At 41.2% G+C, this 27,981-nt stretch overlaps 1 protein-coding gene across 7 annotated transcripts in view; it reads left to right on the top strand.

Moving 5' to 3' along the window:
- foxn3 (forkhead box N3) overlaps positions 1-27,981 on the top strand; it is a 408,734-nt gene that overhangs the window by 60,836 nt on the left and 319,917 nt on the right. Inside the window, exon 2 of one of the 7 annotated variants that reach the window (XM_063044950.1) lies at positions 19,663-19,735. The exons of the other annotated variants lie outside the window; for them this stretch is intronic. The gene's annotated coding sequence lies outside the window, so the exon portion shown is untranslated. The remainder of the gene's footprint in view (positions 1-19,662; positions 19,736-27,981) is intronic. 7 annotated transcript variants of the gene reach the window in all.

Raw genomic sequence — 27,981 nt, 5'->3', positions numbered from 1 at the left:
CCGCAAGGCTCAGTGCTGGGACCCCAGTTGTTTACAATATATATTAATGACTTGGATGAGGGAATTAAATGCAGCATCTCCAAGTTTGCGGATGACACGAAGCTGGGTGGCAGTGTTAGCAGTGAGGAGGATGCTAAGAGGATGCAGGGTGACTTGGATAGGTTGGGTGAGTGGGCAAACTCATGGCAGATGCAATTTAATGTGGATAAATGTGAAGTTATCCACTTTGGTGGCAAAAATAGGAAAACAGATTATTATCTGAATGGTGGCCGATTAGGAAAAGGGGAGGTGCAACGAGACCTGGGTGTCATTATACACCAGTCATTGAAAGTGGGCATGCAGGTACAGCAGGCGGTGAAAAAGGCGAATGGTATGCTGGCATTTATAGCGAGAGGATTCGAGTACAGGAGCAGGGATGTACTACTGCAGTTGTACAAGGCCTTGGTGAGACCACACCTGGAGTATTGTGTGCAGTTTTGGTCCCCTAATCTGAGGAAAGACATCTTTGCCATAGAGGGAGTACAAAGAAGGTTCACCAGATTGATTCCTGGGATGGCAGGACTTTCATATGAAGAAAGACTGGATGAACTGGGCTTGTACTCGTTGGAATTTAGAAGATTGAGGGGGGATCTGATTGAAACGTATAAGATCCTAAAGGGATTGGACAGGCTAGATGCAGGAAGATTGTTCCCGATGTTGGGAAAGTCCAGAACGAGGGGTCACAGTTTGAGGATAGAGGGGAAGCCTTTTAGGACCGAGATTAGGAAAAATTTCTTCACACAGAGAGTGGTGAATCCGTGGAATTCTCTGCCACAGCAAACTGTTGAGGCCAGTTCATTGGCTATGTTTAAGAGGGAGTTAGATATGGCCCTTGTGGCTACGGGGGTCAGGGGGTATGGAGGGAAGGCTGGGGCGGGGTTCTGAGTTGGATGATCAGCCATGATCATAATAAATGGCGGTGCAGGCTCGAAGGGCCGAATGACCTACTCCTGCACCTATTTTCTATGTTTCTATGTTTCTATCAGAAGCAGTGATTTTTGCTCTCCTCTATACTTCTGACTCAAGACATCCACACAGCAGGCAGCTCAAAGCATCACGCATAAACATGCATAAAATCGAAATCCAAGCAAATTGCTGGAGGAACTAGCAGGTCAGGCAGCAGAATAGAGAGTAATAAAGAGTTGTTGTTTTGGGTTGAGACTCTACCCATGTTATTTTGTGAAATCTTTCAGATCTATTGATAAACGTAAATAAATGTCACTGTACTTTCTAGGCCAACATTCCCACCTTTAAGGCCCCAGTGACGCTCAGTCATCTGTGATGGGGAGACATTATTGTTCATGTTGGGATGCTATGTTGTAGTTGTACAAGACACTGGTGAGGCCAAATTTTGAGTTTGGAGTATTGTGTGCAGTTCTAGTCAGCTACCTATAGGAAAGATATCAATAAGATTGAAAGAGTACAGAGAAATTTTACAAGGATGTTGCTGGGCTTGAGGATCTGAGTCACAGGGAAAGGTTGAATAGGTTCGGAATATTTTTCCATGGAGACTGGAACTAGGGGTCATAGGTTAAGAGTAAAAAGTTAAAAATTTAAGGGGAGTTTCTCTCAGAGGATGATGTGAGTTTGGAACGAGCTAACAGCAGAAGTGGTGGATGTTTTTTCGAGTTGAACATTAAAGAGAAGTTTGGATTAGTAAATGGAGTGGGAGGGGTATGGAAAACTCGGAAGGTTAACAGTTTGACATGGACTAGATGGCAAAGGGCCTATGTCTATTCTGTACTGCTCAATGAGTCTATGTACCTGATATTAGATTCCCAAAACTGGTACACTTTCCAAAATCTATTATGGAAAGAGATAACCAAGAAAACAAAGGAGGTGGCTGAAGGATCTTCTCAGCATTTACTTGAAAAAGATTAATGTCCCCATTGGCTCAAAGGGAACCCCAGGCCCTTGCCTATCTAAATAGAGAAGAAGCATTTGGTATGGATTTGAGTACCTCAGGTCTCCTTGGGAGCACAGAAACCCAGTATAAATGGTAGAAGAGCATATCATCTCCCAAACTGCCCAAAGTACTGCCTGATAAAGCACAGCCTATTTATCTGTGACAGACTCATGTTGTTCTCAGCAGGCCCCTCAGAACTGTAGTGGACGCATTTCACCCTTAACCCCAAAGTTCTACGGAAGGAGAAGAAAACATGGTCTGTATTAAAATGAGTTGAGTCAGCTTATAATCAGAACCAGTTTTATTATTACTCGCATATGTTGAGGAATTTATTGTTTTGTAACAGGAGTACAGTGCAAGACATACAAATTACTAAGTTACAAAAAATACTATAAATTACAAAATTAAATAATCAGTGAAAAAGACAAATGATGGGCTAGTGTTCATGGCTTCATGGACTGCTCAGAAATTAGATGACGGAGGGAAAGGAGTTGTTCTTAAAATTTTCAGTGTGTCTTCAGACTCCTGTACCTCCTTCCTGATGGAAGTAATGCAAAGTGGGCATGGCCCAGATGGTGAGAGTGTTTATTGATGGATGCCACAGTTTTGAGGCACTGCCTTGTGAAGACGTCCTTGTTGACAAGTAGGGTTGTTCCATGATTGGACTGGCTGAAAGTACAACCCTCTGCAGCCTCTTATGGTTCCATGCATTGGAAGCTCCATGCCAGTCAGAATATACAGTGCCTGGCAAAAGTCTGGGCACCCCAGGTCAAAATGTTTGTTACTGTGAATAGCTAAGCGAGTAAAAGATGAATTGATCTCCAAAAGGCATAAAGTTAAAGATGACACATTTCTTTTAATATTTTAAGCAAGAAAACTTTTGTTATTTTGAAACTGTAAAAGATGGAAATTAAAAAAAGGATAAAGGCCCAAATCAAAAGTTTGGGCACCCTGCATGGCAGTACTTAGTAACACCCCCTCTGGCAGGTATCACAGCTTGTAAACGCTTTCTGTAGCCAACTAAGAGTCTTTCAATTCTTGTTTGGGGGATTTTCACCCATTCTTCCTTGCAAAAGGCCTCTAGTTCTGTGAGATGCTTGGGCTGTCTTGCATGCACTGCTCTTTTGACGTCTCTACACAGATTTTCGATGATGTCAGGGGACTGTGAAGGCCATGGCAAAACCTTCAGCTTGCGCCTCTTGAGGTAGTCCATTGCAGATTTTGAGGTGTGTTCAGGATCATTATCCCGTTGTAGAAGCCATCCTCTTTTCATCTTCGGCATTTTTACAGATGGTGTGATGTTTGCTTCCAGAATTTGTTGGTATTGAATTGAATTCATTCTTCCCTCTACCAGTAAATGTTCCCCGTGCCACTGGCTGCAACACAAGCCCAAAGCATGATCGATCCACCCCCATGCTTAACAGTTGGAGAGGTGTTCTTTTCATGAAATTCTGCACCCTTTTTTCTCCAAACATACCTTTGCTCATTGCGGCCAAAAAGTTCTATTTTGACTTCATCAGTCCACAGGACTTGTTTCCAAAATGCATCAGGCTTGTTTAGATGTCCCTTTGAACCTTTTGAATAGAACTTTTTGAGCAAAGGTATGTTTGGAGAAAGAAGGGTGCAGGATTTCATTAAAAGAACCCCTCTCCAAACCCTCTCCAACTGTTAAGCACGGGGGTGGATCGATCATGCTTTGGGCTTGTGTTGCAGCCAGTGGCACGGGGAACATTTACTGGTAGAGGGAAGAATGAATTCAATTAAATACCAGCAAATTCTGGAAGCAAACATCACACTGTCTGTAAAAAAAAATGTCGAAGATGAAGAGAGGATGGCTTCTGCAACAGGATAATGATCCTAAACACACCTCAAAATCCATAATGGACTACCTCAAGAGGCGCAAGCTGAAGGTTTTGCCATGGCCCTCACAGTCCCCCGACCTAAACATCATCGAAAATCTGTGGATAGACCTCAAAAGAGCAGTGCATGCAAGACGGCCCAAGAATCTCACAGAACTAGAAGCCTTTTGCAAGGAAGAATGGGTGAAAATCCCCCAAACAAGAATTGAAAGACTCTTAACTGGCTACAGAAAGCGTTTACAAGCTGTGATACTTGCCAAAGGGGGTGTTACTAAGTACTGACCATGCAGGGTGCCCAAACTTTTGCTTTGGGCCCTTTTCCTTTTTTGTTATTTTGAAACTGTAAAAGATGGAAATTAAAAAGTTTTCTTGCTTAAAATATTAAAGAAATGTGTCATCTTTAACTTTTATGCCTTTTGGAGATCAGTTCATCTTTTACTCGCTTAGCTATTCACAGTAACAGAAATTTTAACCGGGGTGCCCAAACGTTTGCATGCCACTGTAGCTGCATGAGATTGTGTTATGAAGTACTATGTAACATGCAGGAGTTTAATCATGTAGTTGGCAGTTCTGATTGTTGCCTAGAATGCTGACACCATTAAGTGACTCTGCAATTTGCAAATTTGATTTATTGTTAAGATAAATCATAAGAAATGACTGCACTGCATTTTTAAGCTGTCAATGTATGATAGATGGCCCGCAGCTAAACTTAAGAGAACCAAACGTGCTTATTTAGATGATGCTGGGAGTACAACAGTGCTGAAAGATGTTGAGTGCACACTGACATTGCATTATGCTGAGTGCTTGGCAATGCGAATTGGCACCACAGCTAACGCTGAAAATATCTTCTGCGCTTAGACACCAGGAGTTCACTGTTGCAAAGAAAGTTCGGAGCCAATTTCTTTATAGGATAAAGAGATGGGTAATCCACTATTCTGTTGGATTTTATAACTTGTTTCAGTTTCGCAGTGTCAGTGAATAAAACCACCGAATTGGTAATCCATTAGATAGTGTGAAGTGCTTAAAGTCTTGAATTTGAGAATGAATAGTTACAATGACTGGGGGTGGGCAGGGGAAGAAATGAGAATAAAGGGCAAAGGAAGGGATCTATAGACTTTTTCCTTCTAAAAGGGCCGCATTGTGGGCTGACATCAGAATCAGGTTTATTATCACTGATATATTGTATGTCGTGAAAGTTGGTGTTTTCTAGGCCACTGTGGTATTGTAAGGTCACTGCTCTTTTAATGAAAGGAAATTGTTTTCTCAGTAGCAAAAGTTATAAATCCAGATCTCCTTCTGTCACTTTCACTTTATGAAACAATTATGGGATGGTCAAACTCCTTGAATCTCCTTTTTCAGTTTGAGCACTGTAATTGACGTAATAATGTATTTTGTCCCCCCTTACCCACTCTTCCTTCAGTTAGTCCTGACGAAGGGTCTCGGCCTGAAACGTCAACTGCACCTCTACCTAGAGATGCTGCCTGGCCTGCTGCATTCACCAGCAACTTTTATGTGTGTTGCTTGAATTTCCAGCATCTGCAGAATTTCTGTTGTTTGCATTCTTCAGCATGTGTTTGTATTAATGGCATATGTTTATTTAGAGTAGATCAATTCTTTATAAAACTCCTCTGCTTTTATTTTTTTTAATTTAGTGGTACTACACAGAATAGGGCCTAAGGGCATATTAGCCGTGCTGCCCCACTAAACCCACGATCCTGATTAACTTTAATCTAGTTTTACGATAGGACATTTTACAATAACCTAGTACATCTCTGGACCGTGAGAGGAAACCCACACAGTCCACGGGGAGGACGTACGGAAACTCCTTACAGAATGGTGCCTGAAATGAATTCTGAACTCTGGAAGGCCTCGAGCTGTAATAGTGTTGCATTAACCACTAAGCTACCATGGTGCCCATGTGTTGTTTTTACGTATTTCTAAATCAATGCAGCTAGAATGTATACTGAAAGGTATTAACTCATGGTCAAGATGTAGCTGGGGAAAAAAATTCACTATTTCATTTTTGTGGATTTCTATTTAAATATGGTAAACAATAATGATTATAATTGATTCCTCATTAGCTTGGCTGAACAACTTTACTAATAACCAATGTATTAGCTGCAAGTTGCCTTTTCTTTTACTAAAGAAGGCTGCTGGAGATGTGAGCAAATTAAAATGTCCAGAAAATTTTGAAACTACTCAGTAGATCAGGTAGTATTCTTGAAGATATTGTGATGGTGATCTCTCATCATGGTGCTGAAGATACCTTATTTGAGTATATTTTTGCATTTTACTTATTTTAGTTTGTTTTATATTTCAATCCGCAGTTCCTTTTGTCTTAATTCTTTCCACAAAACTTACGGTTTTCTGATGTAGCAGGATCTAATGGTCGTATCCCAAAAAAACACCAGTCTTTGCATTATGACTTATGAATAGGCCAGAGTAAACTCTGTTTGTGGAACAATTCTGGAACTTTGACAGATCTTTAAAGCAGGCATCGAAAGACTTAGCCAACTGTTAAATCCTTGAATGCTTCTGAGTCAGAATCAAGTTTATTGTCACTGACTTATGTCATGGAATTTGTTGTTTCGTGACAGCAGTGCAGTGCTACTCATAAATAATCAATTACAGTAAGATTTAATAAAATTAAACCAGTGCAAAAAAGCAAAAAAAAAAATTGTGAGTTAATGTTCATGGGTGCCTGGACTGTTCAGAATGTTGAGAGTGTGGTTTCAGGCTCCTCTACCTCCTCTCTGATGCTAGCAATGGGAAGAAGGCAAGTCCTGCATGGTGGGGCTCCTTAATGATGGATGCTGCGTTTTTCAGGCATCACCTATTGAAGATGTCCTCGATGCTGCACAGGCCAGTGCACGGTGCAACTGGCTGAGTTTACAACCCTCTGCTGCCTTCTCTGATCCCATGCAGTGACCTGTTCACGCCAGACAGTGATGTAAACAGAATGCTCTCCGCGGTATCTCTGAGATTCAGATATATTTAACATCCATGAATCAATCAAATGATTAGAGAATTTTAACAATTTAAAAAAGGTAAAACCTTTAAGTATTTTTAAGCATGTGAATCACCTTGTTACTTTCTGTTACTCTTTGGGCAGGTTACTGGCCAGCTGCCCAACAGGTTTAGAAAGCCTGTGATTTGCCCATACGTCGAATATCAGTACACAGCTGAGGATCCAAGGATGAGTTGTGGCTAGCAAGCTCACCACCCTTATGTTTGCAAGGGATTTTTGAAACACTGAGAATTGCTGGCAATACAATGGCAAGCTACCTGCATTTCTGTCAGGTTCCAGTCCGTTGAAGTTTTTTTTAAACAATAGTTGAGTGGGCAAATGGGATGTCAGTTACTTAATAGCCTTTGATGTCATATCTGTTCCAGCAATCTGTTATCCCTCTCAACATCTTTATCCTGCCGTCTCCCTGTAACTTTTGGTGCTTTCAGTAATGAAAACCTATCAACCTCTGCTGGAAATATATTCCATGACTTGTCTTCCACAGTTTCCTGTGGCAATGAATTCTATAGATTCGCCATTTTCTGGCTGAAGAAATTCTTCCTCATCTCTGTTCTAAGGGGCACCCTTGCATTCTGAGGCCATGGCCTCTGGTCCTGGACTCTCCACTATAGGAAATACCCTCTCCATGTCCATAATTGAGAGATACAGCACAAAAAAAAAACATTTTTTTTCCAGTGGCTGATTGCACATTGTCACCTGATGCTATTACCTTAGTTTGGAGCTTCAGACATTTAGTATGCTTTTGATTATTCAGAATAAGGAAAAGTTGTAAGCACAAGAGATTCTGCAGATGCTGGAAACCCTGAGTAACACACGCACAACATGCTGGAGGGACTCAGCAGGTCATGCAACATCTTTGGAGAGGAATAAATACTTAGGCATTTCCATTGTTCTAAGCAATTTCTAAACACTTGTTGACCTTTCTAATTTCCTCTTCTAAGTTTGCTAACCAGAAAAAAGTTTGCATTTATAGAGCGTTTTTCATGTTCAGACTGCCAGAATGTCACAGACAATTGATTACATTTGTGGTGCAGTCACAGTTTTGCAGGCAGATACTCCTATCAAGTTGCATTTTCAGAGGCCTTCCATTGGTCGGCGTCAACCATGGATGTTGCATAAGAACATAAGAGATAGGAGCAGGAGTAGGCCATCTCTCCTGTCAAGCCTGCTCCATCATTCAATAAGACCATGGCTGATCTGGCCACGGACTCATCTCCACCTACCTGCCTTTTCCCCATAACCTTTTATTCCCCTACTATGCAAAAAAAAAGTGGCGTCCAGCTGTCTACGTGATGGATGAGCCAGGGTTGAATGACGTGGAGAACAAGCTGTTGCCCATGTAGCAGGTTCTTCCTCTCCATGCAGCTAATGAATCCAGAGGAATGGTGGATGCCAAAACAGCTTGATACCTGCAAAACAGCTTGAATTGCCAGTCAGCATTGAACTCAACATAGAGCTGCCTTAGGGACTCCAGTTACGGATTTTTCCTTGGGGTTTAACTCCCGAAGCCTGCCCTGTGAGTGGGTATAGCCGCAAGGCAGTGGAGGTTTGAGGTCAGAGTTTTCCTTTTTCTCGATGAACTGCCAACTATGGCTGGTTTTAGGGTGCTAAAACTTGCCTTTCCTCTTTCCACTATCAGTAGAAGCGGTTCTGCTAGGCATAATAACTAGCCACACGTGAAGGCCAGGAGCTAGACTTGGTTGTCAGAGGCTGTTTGAGACACACACCACTGGGAGCATTTAATAGCTGGTTAGAACTTATCCCCACTACTACGCCCCCCCCCCCCCCCGCCGACTATAACAACCTTAAGGAGCCTGGTTGTATTTACAACCAAGTAAAAATCCATTTTTGATACATTTTGTTTGATGGCTAAATACTGGTTAGCACCCTTGAAGTAATGTCATCTCAATGTTTTGCATAGATCTCATTTTAAAATCTCATCTAAAAGAAGGCATCTCTAACAATGCAATACTCCCTGTACAGAGATGTCAGTTTACATTCTGTTTAAGTCTTGGAAAGAAGGTTAAACCCTATAATATTGGTGTGAGATTTCCTGTGATCTCAGGCTTACTAGATAATAAAATTAGACCATTAGACATAAGGGCACAATTAGCTCATTCAGCCCATCAAGTATTTTCTGCCAATCCATCATGGCTGATTTATTACCCCTCTCCTGCCTTTTCCCCATAACCTTTGATGCCCATACTAAACAAGAACCTGTCAACCTCTGCTTTAAATATACCAATGCCTTGGCCTCCATAGCTGTCTGTGGCAATGAATTCCACAGATTAACTACTTCTGGCTAAAGAAATTCCTCCGCATCTCTGTTCTAAAGGGTCATCCTTCTATTCTGAGGCTGCATCCTCTGGTCCTAGTCTCCCGCACTATTGGAAACATCTTCTCCAGTCCACTGCATCTCTGTCTTTCAATATTTGATAGCTTTCAATGAGATCTCCCTCATTCTTCTAAATTCTAGTGAGTACAGTCCCAGAGCTTTCAAATCTTCCTCGTACATTAACCTTTTCTTTTCTAGGTTCATTCTCAACAACCTTCTCTGGACCCTTTCCAGTGCTGGCACATCCTTTCTCAGATAAGGGGCCCCAAACTGCTCAAAATACTTCGTGTGGTTTGACCTCAGCTTTATAGTAGTTGAAAAGTAGAGATATAAATAATGTATCAAAATAGTAGGGATAGTAGAGATCTTTAATGGCACCATTTGTAGAAAGGTGACTTAAAATGTTTGGAGAAAAACTTAACAAACCAACCTTCTCCTGTTCGGTCAGTGCTGTTTTTAAAAGGGGCTGTCTCAAAAGATACCATTTTGGGCCACTTATGTCTGCTCCTCCCACTTTTATTTAGTGGTCTAGCTGAAAAGTTGCTCCTGGGTTTACACAGATGATAGTGTGGGAAGATGCCACACTGGGCTTCCTTAGCAATATTCAGATATGGGCAGCAGATTGCCTATTGCCGTGATTGAATTCCCAGATTAAAATCTGCAAGAGTACATTTTGGTTCTTGCTTCCGTATACCTGTAGTGGTACGTAATACACATTTAATTTTCTTGTAGTTTAGGTTCAGTTTTGCTTTGTTTTTGTTATTGTGAAATTTAGTGGCTGTGTGACAGTCAGTGAAGTAACTGAGCCAGATCCAATGACCTTGTTTAAGATGTCCTCATAAACTAAACAGCACTTTTACAAATAAAAAGGGCACATTGGGTGCGTGCAGGCCATCATTATATAAAATTCTTGTTTTGTGTTCTCTGTTGCCATGGTGCCAACTGTAACCAGAAACTTCAGCTGCTGGCAGATGACTACAGAGCTCTTTATGGTCTGCAAGATATCTGCGTGTACCTTGGCTTTTTAGCTGTAAAGCAAAAATGTTGCAAATATGATAAGAGAAGATAGCAAGGCTTGAGAATTTTTTTTTGTGTGAAGCAGGCATGGATCAAAAACCTCATCTGCCAAATGCCTCAGATATTTCTAGCCCCTGACTTGTTTATCATCTCTTCATCCATTTGGCTACTTTTACCCTCACTTGAAGCCTGATGGAGCAGGCCATGGCTATGACCACCTGCTTTGACGACTCAGTGAACTTCTAATGCCAGTGGGTACTTCAAAGCAACTTTTCAAAAATTTCCTGCCAGTGGAAGTGGTGGATACTGATTCGATTTCAACATTTAAGAGTAATTTTGATAGGTACTTGAATGGAAAGAGTATGGGGGGATTCAGGTGCAGGTTGATGTGACGAGGCATATTAATAGTTTGGTACAGATTACGTGAGCTGGAGGGCCTGCTCCTGTGCTGTAGTAGTTTATGACTGAGTGACTCACTGGCATTCACACTCTCACCACCCTGAGTGAAGTTCCTCTTCATGTTCCCTTTAAATATTTCACCTTTCACCTTTCACCCTTAAGCCATGGCCCCTAATTCTAGTCTCACCCAAGCTCAGTGGTAAAAGCCTGTTTGCATTTGCCTTATTTATTTCCCTCATAATTTTCCCTTTCTCCTGTGCTCCATGGAATCCAAGTTATTCAACTTTTCACTACAAGTCAGGTCGTCAAGTCTCAGCAACATTCTAGTAAATTTTCTCTATACTCTTCCATTATTACTGATATCTTTCCTGTAGGTAGATGACCAGAGCTACACACGATACTCCAAATTAGGCTCCACCAATGTCTTGTACAACTTCAGCATAAAATCCCATCTCCTGTACTTTGAGTAATGAAGGCTAATATGCCAGTGCTATCTTTACAATTCTATCTACCTGTGACACCACCTTCACCAGATCCCTCTGTTCTACTGCACTCCTTAGTACCCTCACTCACCGTGTAAACCCAACCATGGTTTGTTCTCCCAAAGTGTGACACCTCAAACTTGTCTACATCAAATTCGATCTGTCATTTTTCAGCACATTTTTCCAGCTGGTCCAGATCTTGCTGCAAGCTTTGATAGTCTTCCTTGCTGATAACTACATCCGCAAATTTGCCAACCCAGTTTGCCACGTTATCATCCAGATCATTGGTATTATGAGAAACAATGGACCCAGCATCAATCCCTGCAGCACTCCACTAATTACAAGCTTCCAGTCAGAGAGTGATGCAGGTTGATGTGAGTTTGATTTCAACATTTAAGAGAAGTTTGGATGTACATGGATGAGAGGGGTATGGGGAGACTATGGTCCAGATGGGACGAGGCAGAGTAACAGTTTGTCACAGAGTAAATGGGAGCAGGGGGTGGGGTCAAGGGCCTGTTTCTGTGCTGTTGTGCTCTATGACTAATTTTTTGGACAGATGATGGTGGGTTTATTGGATTAGCATCCTTTTCTAGCCATATCAAACAGCATGGCAACTGACCAGATCACAAGGTTGGCCAATCGGATATACATTCAGCTGTCTAGAAACTATGTCCTTTGTGATTCAGCTATCTTACTCTATGAGCCTTTCCTACCCAGTATATTGGACCATCTCAAACTCTGGCTAGTTTAATATATAGGAGAGCTCTTCCAATATAGTTCCTAGATATTAGTGTGCAGTACTTTGCAAGGTTAACTAGGGTGAAAATGTTCACATTTAGTGCCTAGTTTGATCCCAGTTTGCTCCATTATGCTTATCTTGGTCCTTGTTTATGTAATGATTTAAATACCACTGAGTGGTTAGATATTTCAGCAGGTAGTATTGAGTCAACCACATTTCTGCTTTGGAGCCACATCATGTACATTTGATATAATTCTGTCTCTTAGTTGGTGCTAAGGAAGGCAAATGCAGTGTTAACATTCATTTTGAGAGGACTAGAATAATCCTGCAGCTGTGTAAGGCAATGGTTAGCTTGCACTTGCAGTACTTTGAGCAGTTTGGAGCCCTTATCTATAAAAGTACATGTTGGCAATGGAGAGGGTCTAGAGGTTCACAAGAATAATATTGGGAATGAAGAAGTGAACAAATGTGGAGAGTTTGATGGTTCTAGGCCTGTACTCACTGGAATTTAGAAGAATGGGGGGGGGGGGAATCTCATTGAAATCTGTCAAATATTGTAAGGCCAGATAGAAAGGACAGGAGAGGATTTTTCCTGTAGTGGGAAAGTCTGGGACCAGAGGGCACAACCTCAGAATAGAGGGACATCCCTTTAGAATAGATACGATGAGGAATTTCTTTCACCAAAGCATGGTGAATTTGTGGAATTTATTGCCATAGATGGCTGTGCAGGCCACGTCATTGAGTGTATTTAAAGCAATAGTTGAAAGATTATTAGTAAGGGCATCGAAGGTTACAGGGAGAAGACAGGAGAATGGAGTTGAGAGGGATAATAAATTAGCCATGATGGAATAGCAGAACAGATTTGATGGGCCAAATGGCCTAATTCTGCTCCTGTGTCTTTTGGTCTGAAGGGAAAAGGTGAACAAAATGCATTTTATGGTAATCTATAGTTTTATGCTCACCATTATTAATGATAAAGTGAATTCATGTCTCTGGATTGTTAGATGACTGGATTACATGTTTAGAAATTTAATCATTGCACCACCATTCCCAAGGTATGCAAGACCCTTTCAGACATGAAGCATCACAATTTAATAGCTATCACCACTGCCTTTGTTCTGTTATCTTTTTAATCACATGCATCTTAATTAATGAGTTTGAATCTGCCAGTTCTGTTGTGTAGTTTCTAGTAATTTGGATATTGAGATGATTTATCTTTCTTAGAACCATACCCTCTCCCAGAATCGTGCTTAAATTAACCCTGGTATCTGGTTAGATGAGAACCATGCAAACAGTTTCTTATTTGAACACAAGAGATTCTGCAGCTGGTGGAAATCCAAAGTAAACCACACAAAGTGCGGGAGAAACTCAGAAGGTCAGGAACAGAAATAAACAGTCCACTTTTTGGACTGAGACCCTTCGTCAGGGTCTTACCATTTTTTTTTGTCCTGTTCTCTTTTTAATCAAATGCTTCTTTGTTTATTAGCTTCCAATTTGCCTGTTCTATTGTGGAGTTTCTAATAATTTTCCCAACTTCTGGGGCGCCATCAGTAAAAGTGACTCACACAAGCAGCTTTGATGGATACCATCAAATAAACCTGATTCTGAATTGGAATATTACAACAACTTAACTTTCTTAGAATCATAACCTCCCTCAGAATCAGTCCTGTTGAAGGGTCTTGGCCTGAAATGTTTACTGTTTATACCTCTCCAATTTCTTACTTAATTTTTGTTCAAATTTGGAGCTAATTAAGAGGGTTTGTTGTTCAGATCAAGAATTAGTAACAGCTTGAAACTAATTTCATTTAATCTCGGAATTACTGCAGGTTTAGTCTGAAAGTTGTGACTTCTCTTTCATCCTAGGTAGTCCTGTCAGTGAACGTTGAAGACTTCAGTTGCTGTGGTTTATCTCATTTGTTTTATTTGTGTAGGCCCAGAGCTATCAGTGTTCCTCATACATTGACCTATCGATTGTGACAGATATATGTAACTTAAACATACTGCATATACCTTTTTCACATGGCAATATGACCCATAATACTTTCATATTGAATAATGTTCAGAATAAATTTATTATCAAAGTCTGTGTATGTCACCATGTACAACCCTGAGATACTTGTGGGCATTCACAGTAAACACAGACTACTACGACGTCAACTCAGGCCTAGGGGGCCGGCGTCGGGCACTATACCTTACAAGGCGCGAAACGGAAAGACTGTGTGGCGCGCCACTCCTCACCCAGACAGTAGGTGGCCGTTGACTCACAAAGAGTTCATCCGCCCTTTGACAGGTTTTGTTTTTAGTTCTGCTGGGTACCTACACACCCTCCTCTCTGGATAACCGAAGTGCACCAGGGGGTGTGCCGGTTCAGTCGCTGACAACCCGACCCGAGACAGGTAGTACTGGGCTACGTGATACCAGCAGCAAGGCAAGGCCCTGACCTGACCTGAGAAACACAGAGAAACAATAGAATCAATGAAAAATCACACACAAGATAGACAAAAAAAAGTGCTAAAGACAGTAAACTATGCAAATGCAAAAAAGAAAAAAAATAATAATAATAATATATAAACATAAAATAACTATCGAGAGTATGAGATGAAGAGTCCTTGAAAGTGAGTACATCAGTTGTGGGAGCAGTTCTGTTTTGGGGTGAGTGAAGTTCAACACCTAGTTCTCAAGGTAGGTGGCTAACATTTTAACCAAATGGGGATATTTTAAGAGAGGTGGTGGTGAGAGGGTTTACGGCCTACCAGTGGTGGAGTGATGGAAATTGAAAATATCAAATTTGGGGGAATGCTACTCTTAACTTTTGTGATAATATTCAGGGTATTCTAGATTCCAGCCACTTTTTAGCCAGAGGGTGTTGAATCTGTGGAATTCATTGCCACAGATGGCTGTGGAGGTCAAATCATTGGGTATAATTAAAGCAGAGGTGATTGGTTCTGATTAATAAGGATGTCAAAGGTTACAGGGCAAAGGCAGGAGAATAAGGTTCAGAGGGAAAATAATTCATCTATGATTGACTGGTTGAGCAGACTTGATGGTCTGAATATCTGTTATGATCTTGTAGGGTGATAGAGAGATAGAAGAATTTAAAGAATCTTAAGATTTAGATATCGTCGGACCAAAAACCAGAGTTGTGAGTTACGGATGAATTGAACTTGTTGTGTCAAATTTACAAAGGTTTTGAAAACATGAAATATTAGAAGCAAATGAATGTCAGTAAGTCCATCAAACCTAATGCTTTTACGAAGTAAATTATTCCCATTTTTGGTTGGAGAATCAGTTTCTTCTAACAATCTGGATTGATAATTAGTTTTCCAGATGTCTGCTTGAATATGTCAATGGGTTTGAGATTGCTCTTAATTTTAACAAAGTACCAAGTAACCTAACTAAAGGAAACAGCCAACATAAATTTGAGCTTCCTAACTGGAAAAATGTTTAATTTCAGTAAACTATTATTTTGAAGTGACAAGTTTAAAAAGTCTTCAGTAAACTGGGGCTGATATTCTCCACTGGTTTCCATGTATTTAACTGCAGTTAGTACGATTACTAGTGAGTAAGTTCTTCTCTGCTATGTCTTTGGAATTATTTTGGCACAGTTGTTCAAGGGAGGGAGGGGGAGAAAGGAAGGAAAAGAAGGGAGATGGGCAGAAGGATAGACATAAAAGACATAGAACCCTGCAGCAAAGAAACAGGCCTTTTGTGCCAGACGGTTATTTTTGCCTTGTCCCATCTAGTCGTAGAGCAAGTTTGAGTCAGGGATTTTTCTCTTTCTCTGCCAATTCCTGTGTATTTAATATTTCAGTCATATTTGAGAAATATTGTAAATATAGTGTTTGATTAAGCATTCTTTGTTTAAAAAATTCATTACTGGTTATATGTAATAGTACATGCACACCTTGCTTAAAGTAAAAACGAAGTTTTCCCACATTCCCAGCTCCCTTGTTTTCCCTCCAATGAGTTTTTATGTCTTGGAGTTATAAAACATATTGCCAATGTATTCCTTTTCTGATGGATTGTTCTTCCCTGTTTAGTTGCGCAATTGGCTGTTAATCAATGTTAATTTGGGTGTTGGTGGACTAGTTGTCACTTAGTCGCATAATTTAGGACTTTCATCTGGACCATTAGTTGCTCTTCAGTGCCTTAGGACAAAAAAGACAGACAAAGCAATACCATAATAATTCTTTATCCTGTCCGTGTGCACAATCTGTATATGCATGATTTTCAGCTGTCAGGTGCAAACCCAAGATTTCCCTCACAAACCTAGAGCATTAAAGCCAACTCTCACCATTGTGCCTCAGTCCAATGTTTTCTTGTTGTGGATGTTGGAGAGTCATAGAACACTCAAGACAGAAATAGGCCCTTGTTCCATCTGGTCCATGCTGAACTGTTATTCTGCCTAGTCCCATCCACCTGTACTTGGACAAATCTTTTATATCCTCCTATCAATGCAATTATCCAAGCTTCTCTTCAATGTTGCAGTCAAACCCTCATCCATCACTTCTGTTGGCACCTCGTTTCATACTCTGAGGGAAGAAGTTCCCCCTCATATACCCCTTAAATAGTTAATCTTTCACCCTTCACTTATGACCTTTGGTTCTAGTCTCACCCAACCTCTTGAAGAAAGCCTCCATCATCATGCATCTATCATGAATTGTTTATCAGAAGATAGTTGCCCATTTGTATCTCTTTTCAGTGATTAACTTACCTACTTACCACATCTGCTGTATCTCTGGCAGATAGAAAAGGCTATTACTATTAAGCCAGCCATCAATTCTGGTTCACTGAGGAACCCAGAAGGATGGGGTGCTAGGATCAGCTAGACATACTGAAATATGATGTGCCATACATTGTTTTACAACCTGCCAGTAAAGAGGACTGAAATCAAATCCTCTGGGCAGGTCACAAGTGGCGTCCTGCCAGCCCGAAGAGAGAGATCAGCTTTATGTGTCGTATTTACATTTTGTGTCAACAACCAACACAGTCCAAGAATATACTGGGAACAGCCTGCAAATGTTGCCAAATTAGCATGCCCTCAAGTTACTAACCCTAACCCACATCTTTGGAATGTGGGAGGAAACAGGAGCACCCAGAGGAAACACACACGGTCATGGGGAGAAAGTACAAACTCATACACAGCGGTAGGAATTGAACCCTGATCTTACTGCTGGCGCTGTAAAGTATTACACTACTGTACAACCCTGTGCTGGTCCCATTTATTCTTACTCATTTTTTCTCAGTGATAACCAGTCTTCATTCCATGTTAATACACTTTTCTGTGAGCTCTTATCTTGTGCAGCAGCTTTTATGGTAGTATGTTTACCAATGTGCTAAGTCAACAGGTTCCTATCCACTCTGCTTGTTGCACTTTGAAAAAACTCTAGCAAATTAGTCAAAACGAAATTCTCCTTTTGTAAAAGCATGTTCAATTAGCTTGATTACATTATTCTGTAAATGATAATCTTGGCTTTCATAAGTTGAAGTATTGACTACAGGTGATGGGATGTTATGTTGAAGTTGGATAAGATGTTGGTGAGGCCTAAATTGGAGTATTGTGTGCAGTTCTGGTCACCCTTTTACAGGAAAGATATCAATAATATTTAAAGAGTACAGAGAAACTGTTTACAAGGATGTCGCTGGAACTTGAGAACCTGAATAAAAGGAAAAGATTGAATAGGTTATGACTTTATTCCCTGGAGTGCAGGAGAATGAGGAGAGATTTGATAGAGGTGGTTGACAGATTCAACTTAGTTGGATCAATAATTAACACCAAAGCTGTAAGCAGTCAAGAAATCCAATGAAGAATCGCCCTTGGCAGAGCAGCAATGAAGGATTTAGAGAAGATCCTTGGAAACAGGAATCGATCTGTATAGACAAAGATTCGACTAGTGCAGGAGGTGATAGTCTCAATGACATCATATGGATATGAAAGTTGGATGGTAAAGCCTTTGAACTGTGGTGCTGGAGAAAAATACTGCACATCTTGTGAACCTCTCACAGAACAAACAAACTGATCCTCAACGAGATTAAACCAAGTTCAAATGACAGGACTCCACCTATTGTACTTTGGGCACATCGTGTGAAGAAACAGCTCTCCCTGGAAAAGGATATCATGCTTGGCAAGGTGGAAGGACAATGGAAGAGAGTAAGGCAGCCAATCAGATGGATGGACACAATAAGGATAGCTATGAATGTAATGTTATCACAATGAGCTGCCTTTGCGAAGATAGAAATTCACTTGGGGCAACTATTCATGGGGTCGCCAAAAGTCAACAAGGACTCGATGACATTCAACTACAAAAATACGAAATTTTGAGGGTTATACATAGGGTTAATCCAAGCTGGCTTTTTCCGGTGACGTTGTGTGAAAGGTGAAATTTTTAACAGGAACGAGGAGAAACGTCTTCAGGATGGTGTGAATGTGGAACTAGCTGCCAGCAGACGTAATAGATATGGGTTCAATTTCAACATTTAAGAGAAATTTGGATAGGTACATGGATTGGAGAGGTATGGAGGGCTATGATCCAGGTGCAGGTCAATGGGACTAGGCAGAATAACAGTTCAGCACGGACTGGGTGGGTCAAAGGGCCTATTTCTGCTGGCCGCATGGTGTGCCAACAACAACCTGGCTCTTAACACCCAGAAGACCAAGGAGATCATTGTGGACTTCAGGAGCGCTAAGAGCCACATTCGCGTCCCCATCTACATCAACAGAGCTGTAGTGGAGCGTGTATCAAGCTTCAAATTCCTTGGTGTCCACGTTTCCGAGGATCTCACCTGGTCCCTGAACTCCTCCATCCTGATCAAAAAGGCACAACAGCGCCTGTATTTCCTGTGGAGCATCAAGAAAGCTCATCTCTGTCCCAGGATACTGACGAACTTTTACCGCTGTACCACTGAGAGCGTACTCACCAACTGCATCTCAGTGTGGTATGGCAATTGTTCTGTATCGGACCACAAAGCACTCCAGCAGGTGGTGAAAACTGCCCAGCGGATTATCGGCACCCAATTGCCCACCATTGAGAACATCTACCATAAACGCTGCCTGGGCAGGGTGAAAAGCATTATCAAAGATGCATCTCACCCTAAGCATGGACTTTTTACTTTCCTCCCATCCAGTAGGCGCTACAGGAGCCTCTGCTTTCACACCAGCAGGCACAGGAAGAGCTTCTTCCCTGAGGCCGTGACCCTGCTGAATCTCACAATCACAGCGCTAAGCAGTATTGCACCCATATTGTACGGTCTCAGTACTTTTATATTTGTGTGCTGTAGCATTTACTTTTTAATTCACAGTTGTTTTGTAAATAACATTATTCTTTGCATTTCTGGTCAGATGCTAACTGCATTTCATTGGCATTCCCTAACGCGGTTTCTAAGGAGCTGCAGCTTGACGTACCTGGTGCAGATGTGGTCGACCGGGAGGCTGGGAGTTTTTAGGACTTCCCACAACTGACACTGAGCACAAAAAACTGGCCTCTCTGTCTTTAGTTTAAACAGATAACCTACCTGGCCTCGACTCTTTATCGCTGAAGCCCCGTTGAGCCAAAGCCTTCCTACTCTGTCTCCCACCACTCCGACGCCCACTCTGTAAATCTGTCTTCCTTTTAAACTGTTCCCGCTGTTCTCACTGGCCAACCTCCACGCGCTTGTGTAGTCGTGCCCTGTTCAAACTGCCGAAGAAATAACCAAAGATGGCTGTGGAGACCAAGTCATTGGGTATATTTAAAGCAGAGTTTGATAGGTTCTTGATTAGTAAGGGTTGAGAGGGATAATAAATCAGCAATGCTGGAATGGCGGTGAAGACGCAATGGGCAAATGGTCAAATTCTGCTTCTGTGTCTTGTGGCCTTTAGGTCTTTCATGGTGAATTCAGAACAGGGAGACGCTGAATAAATATCAGGGCTGTCCATTGAAGGAAAAGGCGAGGTGAGATTTTTTTTCTCTTTCAAGTCATGGGTCTTTGGAGCTCTTAACTCTGAAGGCAGTGGAAGCAAAATATTTTAAGGATGGAGGTAGAATGATTTTTGATCGGTAAGCTAGGTAAAAGATTAATTGGATCGGTTGGATAATCTGCCATTCAGAATCAGATTTATTATCACTGACAGTAAATCTGCTGTGAAATTTGTTGTTTTGCAGCAACAGTACATTAAAAATTACCATAAGTTACAATAAGAATATATTTTTAAAAAGAGTAAAAACAGCAAAATAGTGAGGTAGTGTTCATGGGTTCATGAACTGTTCAGAATTCTGATGGCAGAGGGGAAGAAGCTGTTTCTAAAACATTGAGTGCGTGTCTTTAGCCTCCTGTATCTCTTCTTATGAGAAGAGGCCATGTCCTGGATAGTGAGGGTCCTTGATGATGGATTTAGCGTTCTTGAGACATCACTTTTTGAATCTATCCTCAATGGTGGGGAGGCTTGTCTCTCATTTATTTGTTGCTCTTGGTTAATTCCCTAGTCTCATTCTTAACTAGCCTCACACTTACCCCAGCTTTGAGAGGTGATGTGCAGCATATCAAGTAAGCTAATTATGTAAACTCAGTTTTTTTTCCCAGAACCTTTATTTGGAATCTCCTACTGGAGGATGAACATAAGAAATCGATGTGGAATTATCGTCTGCTGTACTATTATGTCAGTGCAACTTCCCTTCACTGATCGTATTTCTCTTGATTCCTTCAGTATCCCAACAGCTGTTGGTTGTTGACATGATATACCCAGGGGCTGAGCCTCTGGTGAAAATTCCAAAGATTCACTACCCTCAATGAAGATTTTTTTTCTTTTCTCATCAAAGTGTTGAATGGGTATCTGCTTAATTTGAGACTATAACCTCAGTACTAAACACCTAAACCATTAGACACATTTTTGTTAGCATCTAACATGTCAAACTCTGTGAGAATTTTGTATGTTTCTGTGAGGTAAATTCTCAAGTAAATTCATTATCAAAGGGCATATATGTTACCATGTACCTTGAGAATCATTTACAAGAAAAATAAAGAAATGTAGTAGAATCTACAAAAAATAAGTAAAGACTGGCAAACAGCCATTGGGCATATGCAACGTGCAATATGCAGTGTATAAGCCCAATGTGTTTAGTCCCTTATTGTTGGACATCTAATCCCTTCCCCATCCGCACCTCTCCTGTTCAATCTGATAAACCTATATTGCACTTCATTTATTGTTATATCTTTACTTGGGTAGGGACTGCAGACCTGAACATGTCACTGCAGGTGCAGTATCGCTCGGACCCTGTTTAATTACCTCTCGGCTTCTTACTTCATCCCCATTCCTCCACCAGCCCACCTTTCCCTTCACCTGGTTTCACCTATAAACTGCCAGCTTGTACTCATTCCTCTCCCACACCTTCTTCCCCTACCTTTCCAGTGCCGATGAAGGATCTGGACCCGAAACATTGACTGTTTTCCTCCCTCCATAGCTACTTCCTAATCTGCTGAGTTCTTCTAGCATTTATTCAGAGAAACAGATAAGAAGAGATGATTAAATAACCCCTGCTCAATAAGTGTACTTGGTAAAGGAATGTTTGGTTTACGAAAGTTTAAATTCCATGATGAAAGGCTGGTAGAATCAGAAACAGGCTGTCATTGAGCCTCTGGGATTGGTAAGGATTTAAAAATGATTTCATGCAGAATGTACCCATCAGCGTTATAGAAACTCAGTTATAATTCACTGGATTTTATAAAGAAACATTCACCGTTTGTGATTTAACTGTGAACAGAAACCAGGCTGTTAGTAAATTTTAGCTTTTATGTTTGGATATGTATGTGTTAGAATATCAGTTTAGGGTATTATATGGTTAAATTAAAAAAAACACTTTACTGTCAGCCTTATCATCTCAATAAAGATGTTCTGATATAAACTCTGAGATCACATCTCAGTTCACTAAACCTCTATTCAGTTCTTCTAATCACATGCAGAATCAGTGAGAAAAAAAGTAAGCACCCTTTCAGGTTTCTTCCCATGTCCTTGTATAATTAATTAAAACTTCATGATATTAATTTGTATTCCTGTTTGTTTTGTTTATCTTGTATTACAAATGTAACTCCTTCGGTAGAGGCATTTGACAAGGTTCCACATGGTAGGCTTCTTCAGAAAGTCAGAAGGCATGGGATCCAGGGAAGTTTGGCCAGGTGGATTCAGAATTGGCTTGCCTGCAGAAGGCAGAGGGTGGTGGTGGAGGGAGTACATTCAGATTGGAGGATTGTGACTAGTGGTGTCCCACGAGGATCTGTTCTGGGACCTCTACTTTTCGTGATTTTTACTAATGACCTGGATGTGGGGCTAGAAGGGTGGGTTGGCAAGTTTGCAGATGACACAAAGGTTAGTGGTGTTGTAGATAGTGTAGAGGATTGTTGAAGATTGCAGAGATACATTGATAGGATGTAGAAGTGGGCTGAGAAGCGGCAGATGGAGTTCAACCCGGAGAAGTGTGAGGTGGTACACTTTGGAAGGACAAACTTCAAGGCAGAGTACAAAGTAAGTGGCAGGATACTTGGTAGTGTGGAGGAGCAGAGGGATCTTGGGGTACATGTCCACAGATCCCTGAAAGTTGCTTCACAGGTGGATAGAGTAATTAAGAAACCTTATGGGGTGTTAGCTTTCATAAGTCGAGGGATAGAGTTTAAGAGTCGCGATGTAATGATGCAGCTCTATAAAACTCTGGTTAGGCCACATTTGGAGTACTGCATCCAGTTCTGGGCACCTCACTATGGGAAGGATATGGAAGCATTGGAAAGGGTATAGAGGAGATTTACCAGGATGCTGCCTGGTTTAGAGAGTATGCATTATGATCAGAGATTAATGGAGCTAGGGCTTTACTCTTTGGAGAGAAGGAGGATGAGAGGAGACATGATAGAGGTGTACAAGATAATAAGAGGAATAGATAGAGTGGATAACCAGCGCGTCTTCCCCAGGGCACCGCTGCTCAATACAAGAGGACATGGCTTTGAGGTAAGGGGTGGGAAGTTCAAGGGGGATATTAGAGGAAGGTTTTTTACTCAGAGAGTGGTTGGTGCGTGGAATGCACTGCCTGAGTCAGTGGTGGAGGCAGATACACTAGTGAAGTTTAAGAGACTGCTAGACAAGTATATGGAGGAATATAAGGTGGGGGGGGGGGTTATATGGGAGGCAGGGTTTGAGGGTCAGCACAACATTGTGGGCTGAAGGGCCTGTACTGTGCTGTATTATTCTATGTTCTATGTTCTATGTTCTATGTTTCTCTAGCCTTAAGGGAACCATTGTTTTCCATGTTGAATTTGACCTGGGTCAATCCTTGATTCAGAATCAGGTTTATTATCACTGACATATGTATGTCATGAAATGTGTTACTTTGCAGCAGCAGTACACTGCAATATGTAAAATATATTTTAAATTATTATATATATATAATAAGCAAGTAGTGCAAAATTAGTGAGTAACACATACAAAATGTTAAAATAGTGAGGTATTCTTTTTGGATTCATTGTCCATTCCGAATTCTGATGGTGGAGGGGAAGAAGCTGTTCCTAAAATGTTGAATGTGTCTTTTTCAGGTTCCTGTACATTTTCCCTGATGGTAGTAATGAGAAGAGGGTCCTTAATGATTGATGCCACCTTTTTGAGGCACCGCCTTTTGAAAGTGTCCTCGATGCTAGGGGAAACTGACGTGGCTAAGTTTGCAACTCTCTGCAGCTATCTCTACCCTTCCATACCAGATAGTGATGCAACCAATAAGAATTATTTAATAAGTGCCAGCTACCTCAAATGTTAATGCTGTTGGGGAGTGGGAACCAAAGTGAAGAGACAGAGAATGGGGAGGTTGGAGCACAAACAGAGACAGAGACAGCTTGTAGAGAGTTTGTGAGGGAGGATAGGCAGATGCACTCAGCCTCATGGTTTGAGATGTGTCTATTTTAATGCAAGAAATATCATAAACAAGGCGGATGAACTTAGAGCGTGGATCAACACATGGAACTGTGACGTTGTGGCCATTACAGAGACTTGGTTGTCTCACGAGCAGGAATGGCTGCTGAATGTGCCAGGCTTTAGATGCTTCAAAGAGGTGAGGCGTGGGATTGCTGATTAGGGATAGTGTCACGGCTGCAGATAAGAAGAAAGTCATGAAGGAATAATCTACTGAGTCATTTTTGGTGGAAGTCAGAAACAGGAAAGGGGCAAAAACTCTACTGGGTGCTTTTTAATAGGCCCCCCAATAGTAACAGGGGTATCGAAGAGTAGATGGGGAGCAGATTCTGGAACGGTGCAATAATAATAGGGTTGTTATGATGACAGATTTTAACTTTCTGAATATTGATTGGCATCTCCTTAGCACAAGGGGTTTTGATGGGGTGGAGTTTGTTAGGTGTGTTCAAGAAGGTTCCCTGACGCAATATGTGGATAGCCAACTAGAGGCGAGGGTGTACTTGATCTGGTATTGGGAAATGAACCTGGTCAGGCATCAGATCTCTCAGTGGGAGAACATTTTGGAGGTAGTGACCACAACTCTATCTCCTTCACCATAGCGCTGGAGAGGGATAGGAGCAGACAATTTGGGAAAACAATTAATTGGGGTAGGGGGAAATATGATGCTATTAGGCAGGAACTTGGGAGCATAAATTGGGAGCAGATGTTCTCAGGGAAATGCACGGCAGAAATGTGGCAAAGGTTCAAGAAACTAGTTACTGTTAGAGCTCTAGAAAATTACAAGCTTGCTAGGAAGGAGCTCAAGAAAGAAATTAGGAGAGCCAGAAGGGGCCATGAGAAGGCCTTGGTGAGCAGGATTAAGGAAAACCCCATTCTGCAAGTATGTGAAGAGCAAGAGGATGAGTCGTGTCAGAATAGGACCATCAGGTGTGATAGTGGAAATGTACAAGGAGTCAGAGGAGGTAGAGAAGGTACTTAATAAAGACTTTGCTTCAGTATTCATCAGGGAAAAAGATCTTGGCAGTTGTCAAGATGACTTACAGCAGACTGAAATGCTTGAGCATATAGGCATTAAGAAAGAGGATGTGCCGGAGTTTTTGAAAAGCGTTAAGCTAGACAAGACACCAGGACTGGATGAGATATACCCCAGGCTATTGTGGGAAGTGAGGGAGGAGATTACTGAGCCTCTTGTGATGATCTTTATTTCATCAATAGAGATGGGACAAGTACCGGGGGATTGGAAGGTTGCAAATGTTGTTCCCTTGTTCAAGAAAGAGAGTAGAGATAATCCAGGAAATTATAGACCAGTGGGTCTGACTTCAGTGGTGGGCAAGTTGTTGGAGAAGATCCTGAGAGGCAGAATTTATGAGCATTTGGAGAGACATAATCTGATTAGGGATAGTCAGCAAGGCTTTGTCAAGGGCAGGTCGTGCCTTATGAGCCTGATTGAATTCCTTGGGGATGTAACAAAACACATTGACGAAGGTAGAGCAGTGGATGTAGTATATATGGATTTCAGTAAGTTATTTGATAAGGTTCCCCATGCAAAGCTCCTTCAGAAAGTGAGGTGGCATGGGATCCAAGGAGACCTTGCTTTGTGGATCCAGAATTGGTTTGCCCACAGAAGGCGAAGGATGGTTGTAGATGGTTTGTATTCTGCGTGGAGGTCGGTGACCAGTGGTGTTCCACAGGGATCTGTTCTTGGACCCCTCCTCTTTGTGATTTTTATAAATGACCTGGATGAAGAAGTAGGGTGGGTTAGTAAGTTTGCTGATGACACAAAAGTTGGGGGTGTTGTGGATAGTCTGGAGGGTTGTCAGAGGTTACAGTGGGACATCGATAGATGGACTTTTGGTAGGTCAAATTTGAAGGCAGAATATAATATTAATGGTAAGACTCTTGGCAGTGTGAAGGATCTGAGATATCTTGGGGTCCATGTCCATAGGACACTCAAAGCTGCTGCGCAAGTTGACAGTGTTGTTAAGAAGACGTATGATGTGTTGGCATTCATCAACCGTGGGATTGAGTTCAAGAGTCGTGAGGTAATGTTACAGCTATATAAGACCTTAGTCAGACCCCACTTGGAGTACTGCATTCAGTTCTGGTCACATCACTACAGGAAGGATGCAGGTACTGTAGAGAGAGTGCAGAGGAGATTTACAAGGATGTTTCCTGGAATGGAGGATGTACCTTATGAGAATAGGTTGAGTGAACTTGGCCTTTTCGCCTTGGAGCGACTGAGGATGAGAGGTGACCTGATAGAGGTGTATAAGATGATGAGGGGCATTGATTGTGTGGATACTCAGAGGCTTTTTCCCAGGGCTGAAATAGCTAATACAAGGGGACATAGTTTTAAGGTGCTTAGAAATAGGTACCGAAGGTTTGTCAGGGGTAAGTTTTTCCACACAGAGAGTGGTGATGCATGGAATGCGCTGCCTGCGACAGTGGTGGAAGCAGATACAACAGGGTCTTTTAAGAGCTTCTTAGATAGGTACATGGAGCTTAGAAAAGAGGATGGCTATGCAGTAGGGAAATTCTAGGCAGTTTCTAGAGTAGGTTACGTGGTCGGCACAACATTGTGCGCTGAAGGGCCTGTAGTGTGCTGTAGGTTTCTATGTTCTATGTACCTCATTTTCATTTGGTTTGAGCTGTAAAGTCTCATTTGATTTTTGTTGGAATTTTAGTTGCACAATCTTTATATTTAAAGATTGGAAAGAGCAAGTAATTAAAAACAATAAAACATCCCTGGAATCTGCAAGAAAAGCAGAAAATACTGGAAACAATGGAGACCTGTTATGGCAGGGGTTCCCAACCTTTTTAATGCCCTGAAGCCTTACCATTAACTGAGTGGTCCATGGACCCTAGGATGGGAACCCCTGCGTTATGGTGTATATCATCAATCTGTAATGTAGCTCTGTGTTCCTCTTTCCACAGACTCTTCCTGGTCTTTTGGACAATTTCAGTGTTTTACTTTTTGACTCACTTCTGTGCAGTACCCTAACTTGAATTTTATGTCTCTTCTGCTTAATTTTTTTCTAACTGCCCTCAGTATTCCCTCAACCAGGTCTACTAACCTTTCCTCATTGTTCATGAGGTACCCCTTTTCCTATTCAATTTCACTGTCAATTCTGCCATTTAATAATAACTTGTTTTCTCACTTCCAGTCCTGATGAAAGATTTTGAGCCCAAATTGCAACTCTGTTTCTCTGCCTGATCTGCTGAGTGCTTCCAGTATTTTTTATTTTTGTTTCAAATTTTGTTTTCATTGCAGGTTGATTGGTCTCTGAACTTCCTTTTTAACATAAAATAAAACCTCTGTTATCCCAGCTTTCTCATGTTTGTGTTTAATTTCACCAACTTCTCCAGTAAAGTCAAATTTTGGACCTGACTATTTAAGAGCATCACTTATGCAAATCCTTATCCAATACCTCTGTATTTTAAAATTTTACTTAAAGAAGGAAGAAAATGGAACAAGATTCAAAAACTTCATATGTAGGAAGGCAGGATAGACATAAATAGTTTAGTAATGTAACAATTATAAATAATTAACCTTCAAACATTAAGTTACTAACCTCCCAACTTTCCCTCTAGTCTTAAGCAAAGATTGACACATGCGAAGAAATATTCTTAAAAATTACTGATTCTTGAGACTGTCTAGCAATTATTAATGGATATGATTAGAAAAGTTTGATATTTTTCCTGATTACTGTTTGGAATATTGTAAAGAACTAATTTACAGTTGATTATTTGCTTTAGGAATTTAAATAGCATATGTGAAAATGAAAGTTTTTTTTCTATATGAAGAGCCATTTTGATGATTTAACCTAAAGTATATGGCTTTTCTGGAAATTTCTATTGAAGGTAAAGATTATGATGTGGATTCTTTTAGGTGAAGGAATGTTGGTGTAAGATCTTTTTAGAAAATTGTACAATTAAGTGCATGGTGCTATTGTAGCTTAGGTGTCAGAGTTCAATTCTGATGTCATCTGCAAGGAGGTTGTACGTGAACTGGAGGGTCCTCCAGTTTCCTTCCACAGTCCAAAGATGTACCAGTTAGTAGGTCAATTGGTTATTGTAAATTGTCCAGTGATTAGGCTAGGTTTAAATTGGTGAGTTGCTGGTGACGTGGCTCAAAGGCCCGGAAAAGCCTCTTCTGTGCTGCATCTCTTAAGATATCTAAGAAAGTCATTCCAGTAATTTGAAGAATTATGCTGGAATACTGCTTACAGGTTTGGGCTCCTTATTTAAAGGATGGAA

Source organism: Mobula hypostoma, chromosome 1 (genome assembly GCF_963921235.1).
Source record: "Mobula hypostoma chromosome 1, sMobHyp1.1, whole genome shotgun sequence".
In the NCBI taxonomy this organism is placed as follows: Eukaryota; Metazoa; Chordata; class Chondrichthyes; order Myliobatiformes; family Myliobatidae; genus Mobula; species Mobula hypostoma.
This window is presented reverse-complemented; position numbering and strand designations above follow the sequence as displayed.